Here is a 17,933-nt window from a genome sequence, read left to right as displayed (position 1 = left end):
TCCTGTGTGGGGGGGAGGGAATCCCCAACTGTCAAAGTGCGCTCTTTCGTGCATGTGCGCGAAAGAGCGCACTGCTCCCTAAGGCAAAGTGCTGTCTCAGGGAGTTTACTGACAGGTAAGAAAAGTCAAAAAATACAGAGATATTAAAATTATTAACATGTCCCCCTCATGTGACAATGTCACACGAGATGGGACATGTTAATAAGAAACACATAAAGTTTATTAAATTTTTTAATAACGGACATGAAACTTAATCCCGCCAGTGGATGAAGTTTCATGACCCGCTGGGGCTCCTGGTCTGCCCGCAAGACTTAAACTTGGATGGGCAGGGTCTTTAACAAGGTTAATTAGCCTGTCAATGGCCTTAATTGGCCATTGACAGGTCAGCGGGCGGACAGCTGATTTCGCTGTCCGCTCACCTTCCTGAAGATTGAAATGGACCAGGATGACGTCAGGGGTTCCTCCCGATGTCACCCGTGTCATTTTCTGCTCGGCAAGCGGGCCTTGCCCCCAAATTGCCAAGGGAAAAATCCTGGCTACTATTTCTAAACTTCACCTGGATAGGTATAACATTTTACCCCTCCTTTGAAAACAATCTAGTCTTGTTTATTTAAAAATGCAAATGTCCTTTTACATCTTACATTCTAAACTTCCCCCATGTTTACTATGTTTACATCAAAGCCTTCCAACCAGCTGCCTTTAATCCAATTAAGTCACACACACACACACACACACAGACACAGATACCACTATTTTACAATAAATTTCAATAATATTATGAGAATTATTATATCTTCCTGACACTGACGTGGGGATGGCACATGTCAAAACTGGAATAGATCTATCAACAACAGCACAAAATAAAATGGATATATGATTAATTTACCAACTGGGTGCCAAAATAGCATTGTAGATCAGCTGCATATTTTAGAAGCCATACAGTTTTCATTTATGTTGATTGCAACTTGCTGCTCAAGCAACTAACTCAGTAAAACTGATTTTAGCCTCTGTTCTATGATCCGGTTGAAAGCATTGCAATGTCTTTCAAATATTAGAGCTGATTTTCCTCATTCATGTAACTGGGGAATGCTCTGTTTGTAGCTGCTGCTACATATCCACACCCTTCTGCCATTTCTAGCTGTTCGATTTTGCACTCACAAAGAAAAAGCTGTTTTACAAACTCCCTGTCCCCCAGCTCTAATTTCTTTTTTCAGTTTTTTCTTTCCTCCAACATCCTTGCTCTCCACCTTCCCACTTCCCATTTTGCCCTTTCTTCTCACCTCCCAATTTCCTCTGCCTCTGTTTTCCTCTCCCATCCCTCCACCTCCTTCTCCTCTTCAACCTCCTCCTCCTCTTCATCATGTCCTGCACCTTTCCCCCCATCTAAATCCAATTATCTCCTGTCCTCTAACCTTTCTTGACTTAAATTCTGCACTTGAACATGATTCCTTGTGTAGCAAATATTACAAAGAAGATCAATTAGTAATTTTAAACCAGTGTAAAAGAAAGCCAGTTATTTCTGCTGGTTTCAGAGTAAATTCCCCAGCATCAGAGTCTTCCTTTTAATTGATCTCAGAATGTGACTACGAACATATAAACATACAAACAAACGAATTAGGAACAGGAGTAGGCCACTCAGCCCCTCAAGCCTGCTCTGCCATTCAATAAGATCATGGCTGATCTGATTGTAACCTCAACTCCACATTCCCACCTACTCCCGATAACCTTTCACCCCTTTGCTTCTCAAGAATCTCTCTACCTCTGCCTTAAAAAATATTCAAAGTCTCTGCTTCTTGTGGAAGAGAGTTCCAAAAACTCACGATCCTCTGAGAAAAAAAATCTCCTCATCTCTGTCTTATTTTGGTGACCCCTTAATTTTAAACAGTGACCCCTAGTTCTAGATCTTCCCACAAGAGGAAACATCCTCTCTACATACACCCTGACTATTTACAATAAAAAATAAATACCAATATATATAGTGACATCACAGCCTGAGATTATCCTAAAATACCCTTACAACTGATGGATTCATTTTAAATACAGTAATTGCTATTATGTAGACAAACATAGCAACAAATCTGTGCACAACCAAATCCCAAAAAAGAGAAGAATTATTGAAAAGTTAATTTGTTTCAGCTGATCTTGGTCGACGGAAAAATGTTAACCAGCACACTGCATAACTGTCTGCTCATCTGATAGTGCCTCTGACTCTTTAAATCCACCTGAGCAGGTAGATGGGGCCTCCATTTAATTCGTGACCCAAGAGAAAGCACCTCCAACATTGGAGCCCTCTACATACAGCACTGAACTGTCATCCTATAATATGCATTAAAGTCTGTGTTGAGTTGTGCCAACCATCTTCTGACTCAGTGATAAGAGCGCTACCAGTTGAGTCAGACTGTATCTAATTAGCCTCAGGATGCATAAGTAATAAGCCTTGAAGGGATATTTCATGTTGTACACAGCTTCCCACTAGCAACAGAACAGTGTATTGTGGGTTACATAATAACATGCTTTTACATCCCTACAAAAGAGTTGGGGGGTAAATTTCCATGGGTTTCCCCTGCTGGAACTTTGATGTAAAAGTCATGGAAAACCAGGAAACGCAATATAAATGGTCATCAACAAAATGAAGAATGAAACACAAAACATCAGGCTTTGTGCTTATTTTCCTTTGGGAGTAAATGTAATTAAAGGAAGCTACAAGAAATAAACATGTTCCTAGAATAGTAAAACCCATCTTCATTAAATCAGGCTGGATGAATATATTGTGCCATAAAAGATCATCAGTTGACAGTGAGAATATTCAATTTTCAGATACTTATGGCTCAGTTCTGAAAAATATGAATTTTCTTTTAGTTGTTAATAAGATTAATGGCATGATATATTCGAAATATTTTATGTAACTAAATAATTGTGTTAAAAGCTAACAGATGCAGAGATAGTTAATTACATAAAACATATTGGAAATAAATGTCTATATCCACTTATGGTCCATCAGTATCAAATAAAGCTGTCACAGAAAGTAACTCCTGTCTTCTCTAAACTCCAATCTTCCTCAGCAGAACATATACCCAGGGGCTTTTCATTGGGTACAGCAGTTAATAAGTTGTATTGATTTTAGTGCAATTAATTAATTTGTCAGCCAGAAATAATGAATTTTCTTCCATTTAAGATTAAGCTGATGACATATAGGTCAAAAAAAGACAGGTGCAATAAGAATAATGTCAAACCAGAGTGAATGTGCATGTATTAGAAGGTCAGTTACTTATTACATTTAATGACATAAATTTAATTACCTAGGTTGTACTGATCTACATCTGTCCATTTTCACTTATTTGTTTGTCATGCAATAACCTTAAAGTAAAGCTTAGTTAAGAGAATGCATCAAGATGTTTTAAATGGTTAATCTAACTGACGATATAACTTTTTTCGCAAATTGAATTTCCATTAATAGCAATATTGTGATTCATATCACTAGATATAGTAGAAATGATGGAAACAAAGAGATTAAATTTGGTGCCTTGTGATTCCTCACCCCAATCGTAATCTTTTGTGTCTCACTTTTTATTACATCTTTGCAGGAAAAATGTGAAAAAGATGTTTTTTGTTTTGCCGAGGATTGAGTAACTATTGATGTTAAATAATTTACATATATCCATCAATAATATAATCATGCAATTACTTGAAAAACAGTAACCAATAGCTGTCTCTGGATCATTTAACATACTTTGAAAATGTTCCACATTACAATCAATTATGTACGAAATTGACTCATCTAATAATGGAGGCTGCATTAATACCCACATATTTATTTCCATTACACAAGCAAAAAAGATTTTTTTTAAGATGAAGGTGTTGATTTTGTGGTTGGCACACTGGGTCAATTGTGCAGGATCTTGAAAGTTAGATAGGTGGTAATCCCTTCCAGTCTTCAGTGGATCCTTGTTCTGCCCCACTCTGCTATTTTCTGTTGGGTTTTTACAGCCACAAAGTTATCCCTTGCATATCTAATGCATTTGCTTTTGGCATACCCACAGCTTGATAAAACAGGACCCCCCTTCCATGCATATGCACTCCTTTCTGTGATGTGCCACCTTTAAGGTGTGGACAATTGAATTTTCTTTAGAAAACATCCTCAAATGAGAGAACTTGAAAGTTTGATTCAATTTTGAAAACAAACCAAAAGAAAGGAATTGTGCAAATTGCACCAATTTGCAATAATTATCAAAATAAAGCTCCACTTTATGAAAGGGGTACAAGCACGTTTGAATGATCTGTACTCATTTTATAGGTGTGCTGAACAGATGCAGCTTCCCACCTACATCCGTGATTCCTCTGACATCTTATGTCACATCAACAATTTCCAGTTCCCTGGCCCCAACCGCCTCCTCTTAACCATGGACGTCCAATCCCTCTACACCTCCATCACCCACCGGGATGGTCTGAGGGCTCTCAGTTTCTTCCTCGAACAGAGGCCCGAACAATCCCCATCCACCACTACTCTCCTCCGTCTGGCTGAACTTGTTCTCATACTGAACAATTTCTCCTTTAACTCCTCTCACTTCCTCCAAATAAAAGGTGTGACTATGGGTACCCGCATGGGCCCCAGCTATGCCTGTCTCTTTATGGGGTATGTGGAACATTCCTTGTTCCAGTCCTACTCCAGCGCCCTCCCACAACTCTTTCTCCGGTACATCGATGATTACTTCAGTGCTGCTTCGTGCTCTCGTCGGGACCTGGAAAAATTTATTAATTTTGCTTCCAATCTCCACCCCTCCATCATTTTCACATGGTCCATCTCTGACACTTCCCTATCCTTCCCTGACCTCTCTGTCTCAATTTCTGATGATAGACTGTCCACCAATATCCATTACAAGCCTACCGACTCCCACAGCTACCTCGACTACAGCTCCTCACACCCCACTTCCTGTAAGGACTCCATCCCATTCTCTCAGTTCCTTCGCCTCTGTCGCATCTGTTCTGATGATGCAACCTTCAAAAACAGTTCCTCTGACATGTCCTCCTTCTTCCTTAACCGGGTTTTCCACCCACGGTAGTTGACAGGGCCCTCAACCGAGTCCGGCCCATCTCCCGCGCATCCACCCTCACGCCTTCTTCTCCCTCCCAGAAACATGATAGGGTCCCCCTTGTCCTCACTTATCACCCCACCAGCCTCCGCATTCAAAGGATCATCCTCCGCCATTTCCGCCAACTCCAGCATGATGCCACCACCAAACACATCTTCCCTTCACCCCCCCGGCGGCATTCCATAGGGATCGTTCCCTCCGTGACACCCTGGTCCACTCCTCCATCACCCCCTACTCCTCAACCCCATCCTATGACACCTCCCCATGCAAACACAGAATATGCAACACCTGCCCCTTCACTCCCTCTCTCCTCACAGTCCAAGGGCTCAAACACTCCTTTCAAGTGAAGCAGCATTTCACTTGCATTTCCCCCAACTTAGTCTACTGCATTCATTGCTCCCAATGCGGTTTCCTCTACATTGGAGAGACCAAACGCAGACTGGGTGACCGTTTTGCAGAACACCTTCTGCCTGTCCGCAAGCATTACTCAGACCTCCCTGTCGCTTGCCATTTTAACACTCCACCTTGCTCTCTTGCCCACATGTCTGTCCTTGGCTTGCTGCATTGTTCCAGTGAAGCTCAACGCAAACTGAAGGAACAACACCTCATCTTCCGACGAGGCACTTTACAGCCTTCCGGACTGAATATTGAGTTTAACAACTTTAGATCTTGAACTCCCTCCTCCATCCCCACCCCCTTTCCGTTTCTTCCCCCTCCTTTTTGTTTTTTCCAATAATTTATTTGGATTTTTCTTTCCCCACCTATTTCAATTATTTTTAAATGTCTTCCACCCATCGTTTATTTCACCCTACCCCCACTAGAGTTACCTTGCTTGTCCTGCTCTCCACTCTTAATTAGCACATTCTTTTAGATAATATCACCACCTTCAACACCTCTTTGTTCTTTTGTCTGTGACATCTTTTGGTTATCTCCTCCTATCACTGCTTGCTTGTCCCAAAAACACCCCCCTCCCCCTCCCTCCCTCCCCCCCGCCCCACCCCTTAAACCAGCTTATATTTCACCCCCTTCCCTATTTTTACTTAGTTCTGTTGAAGTGTCATGAGGACTCGAAATGTCAACTTTGCTCTTCTCCGCCGATGCTGCCAGACCTGCTGAGTTTTTCCAGATATTTCTGTTTGAGCTGCAGCTCAGTTCAAGACAAACACATTATCAAGCCAGTGGTTAATAGAAATAACCTTGAAATGAATTAATCTAGCATACCCCAATTATGTACTCCTCAGTGCTAAAGGTGCTCTTCAGTTGTATGATACAAGGGATGTGTACCCGATGCACAGGACGTTTGTTTCTTTCGATGACCATTTGCTCTATTCGGTGTTAACTACAGTATCATCAGTGCCATAGCTCCATTTGACTACCAGAGGATCACAACAGATGTGTGCAGCACCAGGGCTGCGTATTTCCTCAGAGCTATGCATGCTCATCAGTGTTATTCACCAGAAGTGTGGTGGAAGCCATGTGCCAAATCTTGCTGGAAAAATGATGGCATGTTCATAATGCATGTTGTTAAGGATGTGCAAATTGGCCACCAGGTTCAGGTGAAGAACAGAAACCCTGTGAGTTATAAATTCCCACAACTTATTGTTTGATTTATGCCACTCCAGATGTTGACCTTTATAAATGCCAGTTCACCCCCATCTCCCTGTTATTTTTTTACTTTACGTGGAGCCTAACCAGAGCTTTCTATAACTAAAGCATAACCTCCACCTCTTTAGATCCCAGCCCTCTTGAGACAAAGCTAACCATCCATTGTCATGAAGCTATTAATGTATATAATATTTTGGAAAATATTTTTCTTTTAAAATAGAGGTTTAGTCTGTGGGTGTTCTTAATTGGATTAAAGCCAGCTAGTCTGGGTGCTTTGATGGGGGTACTAGTTTTGATGTATAAGAGAGATAACATGTATTTGCATTTTTGAATAGAGCATTCAAGAAGTGGGGTGAAAACTTGATGCCTATCCAGAAGCTACCAAGCAATATGTTCATATTACTAATAAAATTGGTACTATGAAAGGGGTTTCATTGTTAAAAGGTGGAGTTCAAAAAGGCTGGTGAGACAATGAGAATTTGCATTCAATCAGTAGGTATAACAAGATAAAAACAGAATTACCTGGAAAAACTCAGCAGGTCTGGCAGCATCGGCGGAGAAGAAATCAGTTAACGTTTCAAGCCTTCATGGCCCTTCGGCAGAACTGGAGCATAGTTAGAAGAAGGGAGAAATATAAATTGGTTTAAGGTGGGTGGGGGGGGGTGGTGGGGGGGGTGGGGGAAGAGACACATTGAGGGTGTGGTGTGGTGATTGTGGAGATGAGCAGATAATCAAAAGATGTCACAGACAAAAGGGTCAAAGAGGTGTTGAAGGTGGTGGTATTTGTCTGAGAAAAGTGCAAATTAAGAATGGAAGACAGGATATTCAAAGTACAGCTCTAGTGGGGGTGGGGTGGAAAGACTAAAGGTTTTAGTTTTAGATTTAAAAATAATGGAAATAGGTGGGGAAAGAAGAATCTATATAAATTATTGAAAAAAAAAGCCGGGGGGGGGTGAAGAAACGGGGTGGGGATGGGGGGAGGGGGAGTTTAAGATCTAAAGTTGTTGAATTCAATATTCAGCCCGGAGGGCTGTAAAGTGCCTAGTCGGAAGATGAGGTGCTGTTCCTCCAGTTTGCGTTGGGCTTCACTGGAACAATGCAGCAAGCCAAGGACAGACATGTTGGCAAGAGAACAGGGTGGAGTGTTAAAATGGCAAGCGACAGGGAGGTTTGGGTCTTTCTTGCGGACAGACCGCCCAGTTTGCGTTTGGTCTCTCCAATGTAGAGGAGACCGCATTGGGAGCAACGAATGCAGTAGACTAAGTTAGGGGAAATGCAAGTGAAATGCTGCTTCACTTGAAAGGAGTGTTTGGGCCCTTGGATGGTGAGGAGAGAGGAAGTGAAGGGGCAGGTGTTGCATCTTCTGCGTGGGCATGGGGAGGTGCCATAAGTGGGGGTTGAGGAGTAGGGGGTGATGGAGGAGTGGACCAGGGTGTCCCGGAGGGAACGATCCCTACGGAATGCCGTCAGTGGGGGTGAAGGGAAGATGTATTTGGTGGTGGCATCATGCTGGAGTTGGCGGAAATGGCGGAGGATGATCCTTTGAATGCGGAGGCTGGTGGGGTGATAAGTGAGGACAAGGGGGACCCTATCATGTTTCTGGGAAGGAGGAGAAGGCGTGAGGGAGGATGCGCGGGATATGGGCCGGACACGGTTGAGGGCCCTGTCAACGACCGTGGATGGAAAACCTCGGTTAAGGAAGAAGGAGGACATGTCAGAGGAGCTGTTTTTGAAGGTAGCGTCATCAGAACAGATGCGACGGAGGCGAAGGAACTGAGAGAATGGGATGGAGTCTTTACAGGAAGCGGGGTGTGAGGAGCTGTAGTCGAGGTAGCTGTGGGAGTCGGTAGGCTTGTAGAGAACGGAGTGCAGTGAGTTCAGAGAGAGACAGATTAGAATGGGTGAGAGGAGCAGAGAAATTGAGACGGCTAATGTCACGCCGACAGTTCTCAATGAAAAGATCAAGAGAAGGTAAGAATCCAGAGGGAGGGGTCCAAGTGGAGGTATAACAAGATGACCACTTCAGGTGTGCAGAGCAGAGGCAAGGTGAGATCAAAAGACAACTGCAAGCCTCCAACTCTCTCTACAGCAACCAAAGTGAAAAGAACCTTATTTTGAATTTGTCAGGTGAAAATGCTTTGCCTGGTGTCTGGTTATGTCTATGGGTTGCTGTTGCCTTAATGGAGATTAGTTTGGGAATTTGTTAAAAGTTATGATAGTAGCAATTTGTGGCCATGTTAATATATATTTTTAACCTATGTAAATTAATAAATTGTTTCATTTAGTTTAATGTAAAATCTCAAGAACTGATGGTCTGATTCCTGAGTTTAGAGTCACATCTCAAATATAACACTTAAAATTATAGGTTATGAAAGTTGTTTAATGTTTCGCTCTGGGATTTTTAAATAACTCCACTTTACCAACTGCATCGGTCATAATGCCATTAATCTTTTGAATCAATTTTCATACCTGTTCATTAGCTTTTCATGCTTTTTTGCTTGGATCTGATCACAGACTCTGGTTTCTCAGTATTTACAAAAAAAGTATCATTCATCCTTCTTAGCTCCAAAGTGGATGACTGCACACTTTTATGCAGATTGAAATTAATTTTCCACAGTTTTGCCCATTCACTTAATGAATGTCCCTTTTATAACTTTCGGTTCCCTGCTACAATCTTTATTGTAACATCTAGGCCAGGATTTTCCCCTCGATGATTTGGGTGCAGGGCCCAGTCGCCGAGGGGAAAATGACACAGGATGACATCGGGAGGAATCCCCGATGTCATCCCGGTCCATTTAAATTTTCAGGAAGGCGGGTGGACAGCGAAATCAGCTGTCCGGCCGCCGACCTGTCAATGGCCAATTGAGGCCATTGTCAGGCTAATTAAAGTAATAAAGACCTGCCCATCCAAGCTTAAGGCTGGCGGGCAGGTCAGGAGGCCCAGCACTCTCCAGATTATTCATGAACCTTCATCCACTGGCGGGATGAAGTTTCATGTCCGTATTGTAAAAAAATAATAAAGTTTATGTGGTCTTTATTAACATGTCCCATCTCGTGTGACATTGTCACATGGGGGGGACATGTTGATAATTTTTTAACTTTTCTATTTTTAATGTTTTTGACACTGCCAGTATTTTCCCTGAGACAGGACTTTGCCTCATGGAGAAGTGCGCTCTTTCGCGCGCATGCATGAAAGTTTGACAGTTGGGGATTCCCTCCCCCTCCCGCACAGGAAGTGCATAGCGCTTCCTGTCGGGGATGCCGTTGGGTGGGCCTTAATTGTCCCGCCCACTTAAAATGGCGGAGGGCCCCGTTTCAGTGGCAGGGGTCGGCTGCCCGCCCGCCGCCAAGCCGGTGTGGCTCGCCCGCCATCCAAGGGCAAGATTCTGTCCCTAATGCAGTTTCATTAGCAATCTTGGAAGGCTCTATTCCTTCATCTAAATATAGTGAAAAACTGAAGTCCCACCTGTTTCCAAAATTCGAGTTCACCTGTAAAGAAATTGGACCTGATTCAGCAGCCACTTGTAACTGGTCGCATGATCTGCTAAAGAGTCTTCTCTTGGAAGGAACCCTGTAGTTAATCCAAATTTGACCCTAGCCATCTGAATTTACCTGGACTACAATTTGAGAGTGGAAAAAAGCTCTCTTCCTCACCAGACCCTCAAAGACACATGGACTGTTAACTACTCCGTTGGTTTAATAGTTGTAAAGTGCACTACTTTCTTTAATTGTATCTTTCTGAGTGTGTTATGTGTGACTGGTGCAGCATTGGATCTTTTGGGGAGTATGTGGATAAATAATCCTCTTTGTTTAAATCCAGGAAGGTCTGCTGCTGGTGACTTTTAATTTGACAACACATTAACAGGGGTTTAGAAACACATACAGCCACCTTTTCAAAAGTAAACCATACTGATTACAGACAGATGGGAAGGGGATTGGGGGTTTCAGTTTATCTCTCCTTCCCTATCTGTAACAAGCAGGATTGGCTTTGAGGAAACTCCAGGCCCAGGTGTTTAATCAATAATTGCCTATCATTTCTTTCAATAACTGTCATTAGTCCATAGTGAGACATGGGGGCAATTTGCTGACAATAGACACTTTAACGCTCTAAGTTGGATGGGGAGATCTAATTTTCAGAGATAAATTGAATTATATGCATTGATTCTGAAAAATTCAGTTTTGAATTCCTACCTCATTTTTCGCAGAAATGTTTGCTCCTTGGATCTTTACCTAAATATATTTTGTGCAAGCTCTTTTTTAAATTACTGGTGCAAGATCTTTGTTCTGTTGTTCCATAGATATACATTATCATTTCTCAATTTGTTTAATTTTAAATCGATTCTGCTCCTTTCAATGAATTATTTTACCATTGCAACATGTTTTAATCTCTGTAACACCTCTAACTTGATTTTCTGCCTCATTTTATTCTAATTGTTTTTCTTAATTTTAGCTTCCTTAAGTCAGAGTCACTTTATTCTGTCAGTGTTGATCCAGTTCTGAACCACTCTCTGTGCCTTTAATTAGTTGATTCTCTGCTTCATATGCAGCTCCATCAGCTACCTGCTAGATGTTAAGATTTTGCTATCCTTTCTAAAGATTAGGTGCATATTTTTGTGATACTTTTAAACGTTATATTTCACTGCTGTCTACAAGGGGCCTACGACATCCAAATATTAATCTTTATGCATGTGATAAGAAGCTCAGAGGATAACTGAAACTGTACTTAATGTGGCTTTTGACCAGTCAGAGAAGAAAACTCTCATGGACATATCTAGTCTGCAGAAATGGGGCTCCTTTTTTACTATCTCAAACTGGTGTACATTTCTCCCATGTCACCTGAAACATGCCATATTCCTGGCAGTTGAAAGCAGCAGTGCAGATGTATACATTTGCTCATAATCAGAACACCAATCATCCAACAACTCTATCATCTAAAATTGAATGCATTAGATTACATTTGATGATGTTTATGATGAATGCAGAATTTAAGTAATCAGAATTTTGCACTTTGCCTTTAATCAACTGAAAATTTAAAAATAACATAAGTAACAACATTACGAATAAAAGGGACAATTGATTTGCATCGGGTGCTGTAATTCAGGAGTTCCTGCAATCAAATTTTGAGTTGACCTTTTCAAGCACACGACTGGTCTACCACCAAGACTAGGGAGTCATTTTAAATGTTGGCAGGGGCGGCAAACTGATAGCAGCTAACTGGATGCTCACCATACAACCTGGCCTATGGCCTGAGAATATCCTGGCAATAGTACTGAAGGTTTGTGCTCCAGAATTTGCCGCGCCCCTAGCCAAGATGTTCCAGTGCAGCTACAACATTGGCATCTACCCAGCAATGTGGAAGGTTGCCGAGGTATGTCCTGTGCAAAAAAGCAGGACAAATCCAACCTGGCTAACTATTGCCCCATCAGTCCACTCTTGATAATCAGTAAAGTGATGGAAGGGGTCATCAACAGTGCCATCAAGCAGCACTTGCTTAGCAATAACCTGCTCACTGACCCTCAGTTTGGGTTCTGCCAGGGTGACTCAGCTCCTGGCCTCATTACAGCCTTGGTTCAAGCATGGATAAAAGAGCTGAACTCCAGAGGTGTGGTGAGATTGACTGCCCTTGACATCAAGGCAGCATTTGACAGTGTGGCATCAAAAAGCCCTAACAAAACTGGGGGACTCAATGGAATAAGGGGGAAAACTCTCCACTGGTTGGAGTCATACCTATTACAAAAGAAGATGGTTGTGTTTTTAAAAATTTATTTATGGAATGTGGGCATCGCTGGCTGGGCCAGCATTTATTGCCCATTGCTAATTGCCCTTGAGAAGGTGGTGGTGAGCTGCCTTCTTGAACTGCTGCAGTCCTTGTGATGTAGGTACACCCACAGTATCATTAGGGAGGGAGTTCCAGGAGGTCAATCATTTCAGTTCTAGGAAATCACTGCAGGTGTTCCTCAGGGTAGTGTCCTAGGACCAACCATCTTCAGCTGCTTCATCAATGACCTTCCTTCCATCATAAGGTCAGAAGTGGGGATGTTCGCTAATGATTGCACAATGCTCCAACAAAACTCAAGAATATTGCTGAAAAAAGAGAGATGTCTAAGCTTTTTATCTTGCACTCATCAGGATATTCACAAGAATACCAATATAAGGAAAAAAACAACAATTTATACTGTATATGAAGAAAGTGCTGATTGGTTGGCAAGTGGCATTGCCATGGAGAATGCACCACTGATGGTGACTGACAGTTAAGCACCAAGCATTGCTTGAAATTTAAACCAGGCAGTTTGACCCTGATTGGTCAAGGCATTGCCCTGACGAATGAGTCAGCGAATGGCTGTCACATATTTTGTTTGGCTGAAACAGGTGCAATGTAAGTTCATGTTCTTTCTGCCTACAATGAACAGGGCCCTGTGTATTAATATATGTAGCTTCCAGTACACACAAATGCACCACATTGCAATATTCAAGAAGCTTGACACCATCCAGAGCAAAGCAACCTGCTTGATTGGCACTCCATCCACAAACATTCACTCTCTCCACCCATGACACATAGGGACAGCAGTGTGTATCATCTACAAGATGCACTGCAGTAACTCACCAAGGCTTTTTAGACAGCATCTTCTAAACCTACAACTGCCACCATCTAGAAGGACAAGGACTGCAGACACATGGGAACACCACCACCTGCAAGTTCCCCTTCAAGCCACTTACCATCTTGACTTGGAAATATATTGCTGTATTTCCTCCCAAACAGCACTGTGGATGCACCTACAGCACATAGACTGCAGTGGTTCAAGAAGGCAGCTCATCACCACCTTCTAAAGGGCAATTAGGGATGGGCAATAAATGCTGGCCTAGCTAGTGACCCCCAGATCCCATGATTGAATAAAAAAACTTCAATGAGAAGGTAAAATTAAGCATGGTATACAACAGGCACTTTGAGTGCTAATATGGAGGTTTCATGGGAATATTGCCACAACAGTCGGCCATATAGGCCCTTAAGGCAGCTTAATGGTCTTTCCCGATTCTGTGTTGTAACAATTTAAATATGATGTTAGATGATTTTTATCTTTTCTTCTGAAGTCGACAACTGCTGGCTTGATTCTTTAAGATACTGCCCATGGTATGTGGCTGGTCAAACAACAGGTAGGGCACAAGCTTGCAGGATGGCTGGAGAAAGAGAATGCCCACTCTGGGGCTTTCTGGTCTCACACTCAGACTGTCTCTGTTCTTCTGACTGGCCTGGATAAAAGCAATTTCTTAAAACATAGTTGGCTCATCACATGATCTCCCCTCACAAACTGACCAGTTACCCAAACATGGTTATAGCAAGTTGATTCCAGGCTCATTGTTTAGAAGTGATCAGATTATGGTTGGAGTTCCCTTCTCTGCAGGGGTCCATTGTCCAAAGCTATTGAGTCTAATGTCTTGTTCTAACCCAGTTGAATACATAGGTAATGTCTGGATGTTTTGTGAATGGTTCAGGAGATCACAGTATCACAGTATCTTTACAGTACAGAATGGGTCATTCACATTCCTCTAAGTTGGTTGTCTCTGATGGGCTACTTCTAGACAGCCTGACTCCGTACTAATGGACTTTGTAGAGTACAGTTATGCAATTGTTTGGTCATCTTAGAAACTGCTGTTTGGTCATTTGAAATGCTGTTTACCTGTCCAGTGATTTCAACCCACTCAATAAATGAAGTCATTTTCGATATAAAACATTGGTTTTATAACAGATGGAAGAGAGGTAATTTAACAATTTAATGTCCTCACCAAATACACAAATTATTTTCTTCATGTTTAAATTCATGCAAATATACATCTAATTATCCACTTCATAAATGAGCATTATTTTACCTTTCAAATTGTTTATTGGTCATCAGAGATGAGTACCGACCATATAGATGAGAATGTGGTATTCCTTCATAGTGATATCTACAAAAGCAAGTATATTTTCTATAAAAGCATAATAGGAGACCATGCTTTTGTGCCTGAAGGCCCAAGGTACACCCAAAATTGGGCTTTGAGCCTCATTTAACTGAGACTGGCATTCTATGGACATTTAATGGGCATCCCAGCAGCTCACCAGTGAAGGGGCTTTGAATGTTGGTCATTGCATTGCCTGCAACAGCCTTCAGTTAGGTTGTTAAATGAGGAGATGGTGCATTCAGGAGGGGATGATTGACAATGAAAGGACAATCAGGACATTGGGCGTCACGTGGGTATGTCTGTAAGCCAGCACTTTGGTTGGGCTTTAAGTTAATGGCCAGTGAGAGGATGCTTGAGACTGGAATTGGGAGGTGGTAATTAAGTGGTGGGCAGTAGCAGCCTGCAGTTTTAATGTGGAGCTGGAGGTGGAATCCATGGCAAGGGTTTGCATTTTTTGGGGGACCAAAGATGGTGGTGTTGGTCTTCTTAATGTTTAACTTCACCTCATGCAAACCTAGATGTTAGACAAGTATTCTGACAACACAAAATAGTGGAGAGGTTGAGGGAAGTGCTGGAGAGGAAGAGCTGAATGTCCTCAGCATAAATATGGAAGCTGACCCTATTTTTGCCAATGATGTATTTTTGCTAATGATGTTGCTAATAAATAGCATGCAGATGGATGAGAAAGATGAAGTGACAAGAAATACATCCTTGGAGAACTCCAGTGGTAGCAACACAGGGATGGGAAAACTAGCCATTGCTGGAAATGCTCCGGCTACATTTTAATAGGTAAGAGTGAAACCATGCTTCAGTAATCCAACTGAGCTGGATGATGGAGGAAAGGCATCAAGATAGCTAAAGGTGTCATAGACAAGGTGAGTTCAGGGAGAACTAGGCAGGGGTGGGGGATAAAACAAAAAAGAAATATGTGGGTTTAGTGTGAGGGTTAGGGCAAGGAGAGTGGAGTTCTGGTTCCATGGACAAGCAGAAGAGTGGGGTGCAACAGAGACAGCTGATCAGAAAGACTCAATTTTATGAAAAATAAATCATCGTTTGGTAGTACAGAACTTCAGTATTGCTGAAAAAGAGACATTGTTTGTCGAAGCTTTTCATCTTGCACTCATCTGGGCAATTTACAAGAATACCAAATGTAAAAGGAACAACAATTTATACTGTATGAGAAGTCAGTGCTAATTGGTTGATAAATGAACTCTGATTGGCAAAGGCGTTACCATGGAGAATGCGCCAGTTGATAGGGACTGATGGTTAACTGCCAAACATTGTTTGAAATTTAAACTAGGCAACTTGACTGTGATTGGCCAAGGCATTGTCCTGAGGAATGATCCAGCGAATGACAGTCACTTATTTTGTTGAGCTGAAACAGATGCAATGTGTATATATGTTCTTTCTGTCTGCAAAGAACAGGGCCCTGTGCATTAAGAGATGTAGCTTCCAATATATGCAAGTGTACCACACTGCAAACCTGAGTGACAATCTTAAATTGGTTGTCAGTGTAATTCTTAGCGCACTGACGATTGTTTAGCAAATGTTGTCCAATCACAGAATCACACAGTGCAGAAGAGGCCCTTCGGCCCATCGACTCTGCACCGACACTTGATAAACACCTGACCTACCTACCTAATCCCATTTACCAGCCTTGAATGTTATAAAAATAAAAATAGCTGGAAAAACTCAGCAGTTCTGACAGCATCTGCGGAGAGGGATACAGTTAACATTTCGAGTCTGTATGACTCTTCATCAGAACTAAGGAAATATAGAAATGAGGTGAAATATAAGCTGATTGAGGGGGTGGGACAGGTAGAGCTAGTTAGAGGGCCAGTGATAGGTGGAGGCAAAGAAGAGATGGCCAAAGTTGTCATAGACAAAATGACAAAGGGGTGTTGACGGTGGTGATATTAGCTAAGGAATGTGCTAATGGTGACATTAAGGATAGAAAGCAGGACGAGCAAGCGACAGATAGCCCTAGTGGACTGGGGTGGGGAGAAGGGATCGAAATAGGATAAAAGGTGGAGATGAAACAATGGATGGAAATATATTTAAAAATAATGGAAATAGGTGGGAAAAGAAAAATATATTTAAAAAAATATATATATAATATATATATTATTGGAAAAAGGGAGATCGGAAAGAGGGTGGGGATGGAGGAGAGAGTTCATGATCTAAAGTTGTGGAACTCAATGTTAAGTCTAGCAGGCTGTAAAGTGCCTAGTCGGAAGCTGAGGTGCTGTTCCTCCAGTTTGCGTTGAGCTTCAATGGAACATTGCAGCAGACCAAGGATGGACATGTGGGCATGAGAGCAGGGTGGTGTGCTGAAATGGCAAGCGATAGGGAGGTTTGGGTCATGCTTGCGGACAGACCGAAGGTGTTCCGCAAAGCGGTCACCCAGTCGGCATTTGGTCTCTCCAATGTAGAGGAGACCGCATTGGGAGCAGCGAATGCAGTAGACTAAATTGAGGGAAGTGCAAGTGAAGTGCTGCTCCACTTGAAAGGAGTGTTTGGGCCCTTGGACGGTGAGGAGTGGGGAAGTAAAGGGGCAGGTGTTGCACCTTCTGCGGTTGCATGGGAAGGTGCTGTGGGAGGAGGTTGAGGTGTAGGGGGTGATGGAGGAGTGGACCAGAGTGTCCCCAAGGGAATGATCCTAGCGGAATGCCGCCAGGGGGCGATGCTGTCAGACCTGCTGAGTTTCTCCAGCTATTTTTATTTTTGTTTCAGATTTCCAGCATCTGCAGTATTTTGCTTTTATCTTAGCCTTGAATGTTATGACGTGTCAAGTGCTCATCCAGGTACTTTTGAAAGGATGTGAGGCAATCCACCTCCACCACCCTCCCAGGCAGCGCATTCCAGACCATCACCACCCTCTGGATAAAAAAGCTTTTCCTCACATCCCTCCTAAACCTCCTGCCCCTCACCTTGAACATGTGTCCCCTTGTGACTGACCCTTCAGTAAGGGGAACAGCTGCTCCCTATCCACCCTGTCCATGCCCCTCATAATCTTCTACACCTCGATCAGGTCACCCCTTAGTCTTCTCTGCTCCAATGAAAACAACCCAAGTCCATCCAACCTCTCTTCATAACTTAAATGTTTCAGCCCAGGCAACTTCCTGGTGAATCTCCTCTGCACCCCCTCCAGTCCAATCACATACTTCCTAATAATGTGGCGACCAGAACTGCACACAGTACTCCAGCTGTGGCCTCACCAAGGTTCTATACAACTCCAACATGACCTCCCTACTTTTGTAATCTATGCCTCGATCGATAAAGGCAAGTGTCCCATATGCC

The sequence above is a fragment of the Cetorhinus maximus genome, chromosome 7, assembly GCF_964194155.1.
Source record: "Cetorhinus maximus chromosome 7, sCetMax3.hap1.1, whole genome shotgun sequence".
NCBI classification, from domain to species: Eukaryota; Metazoa; Chordata; class Chondrichthyes; order Lamniformes; family Cetorhinidae; genus Cetorhinus; species Cetorhinus maximus.
The sequence above is the reverse complement of the archived record's forward strand: the minus strand, read 5'-3'. Positions refer to the sequence as shown.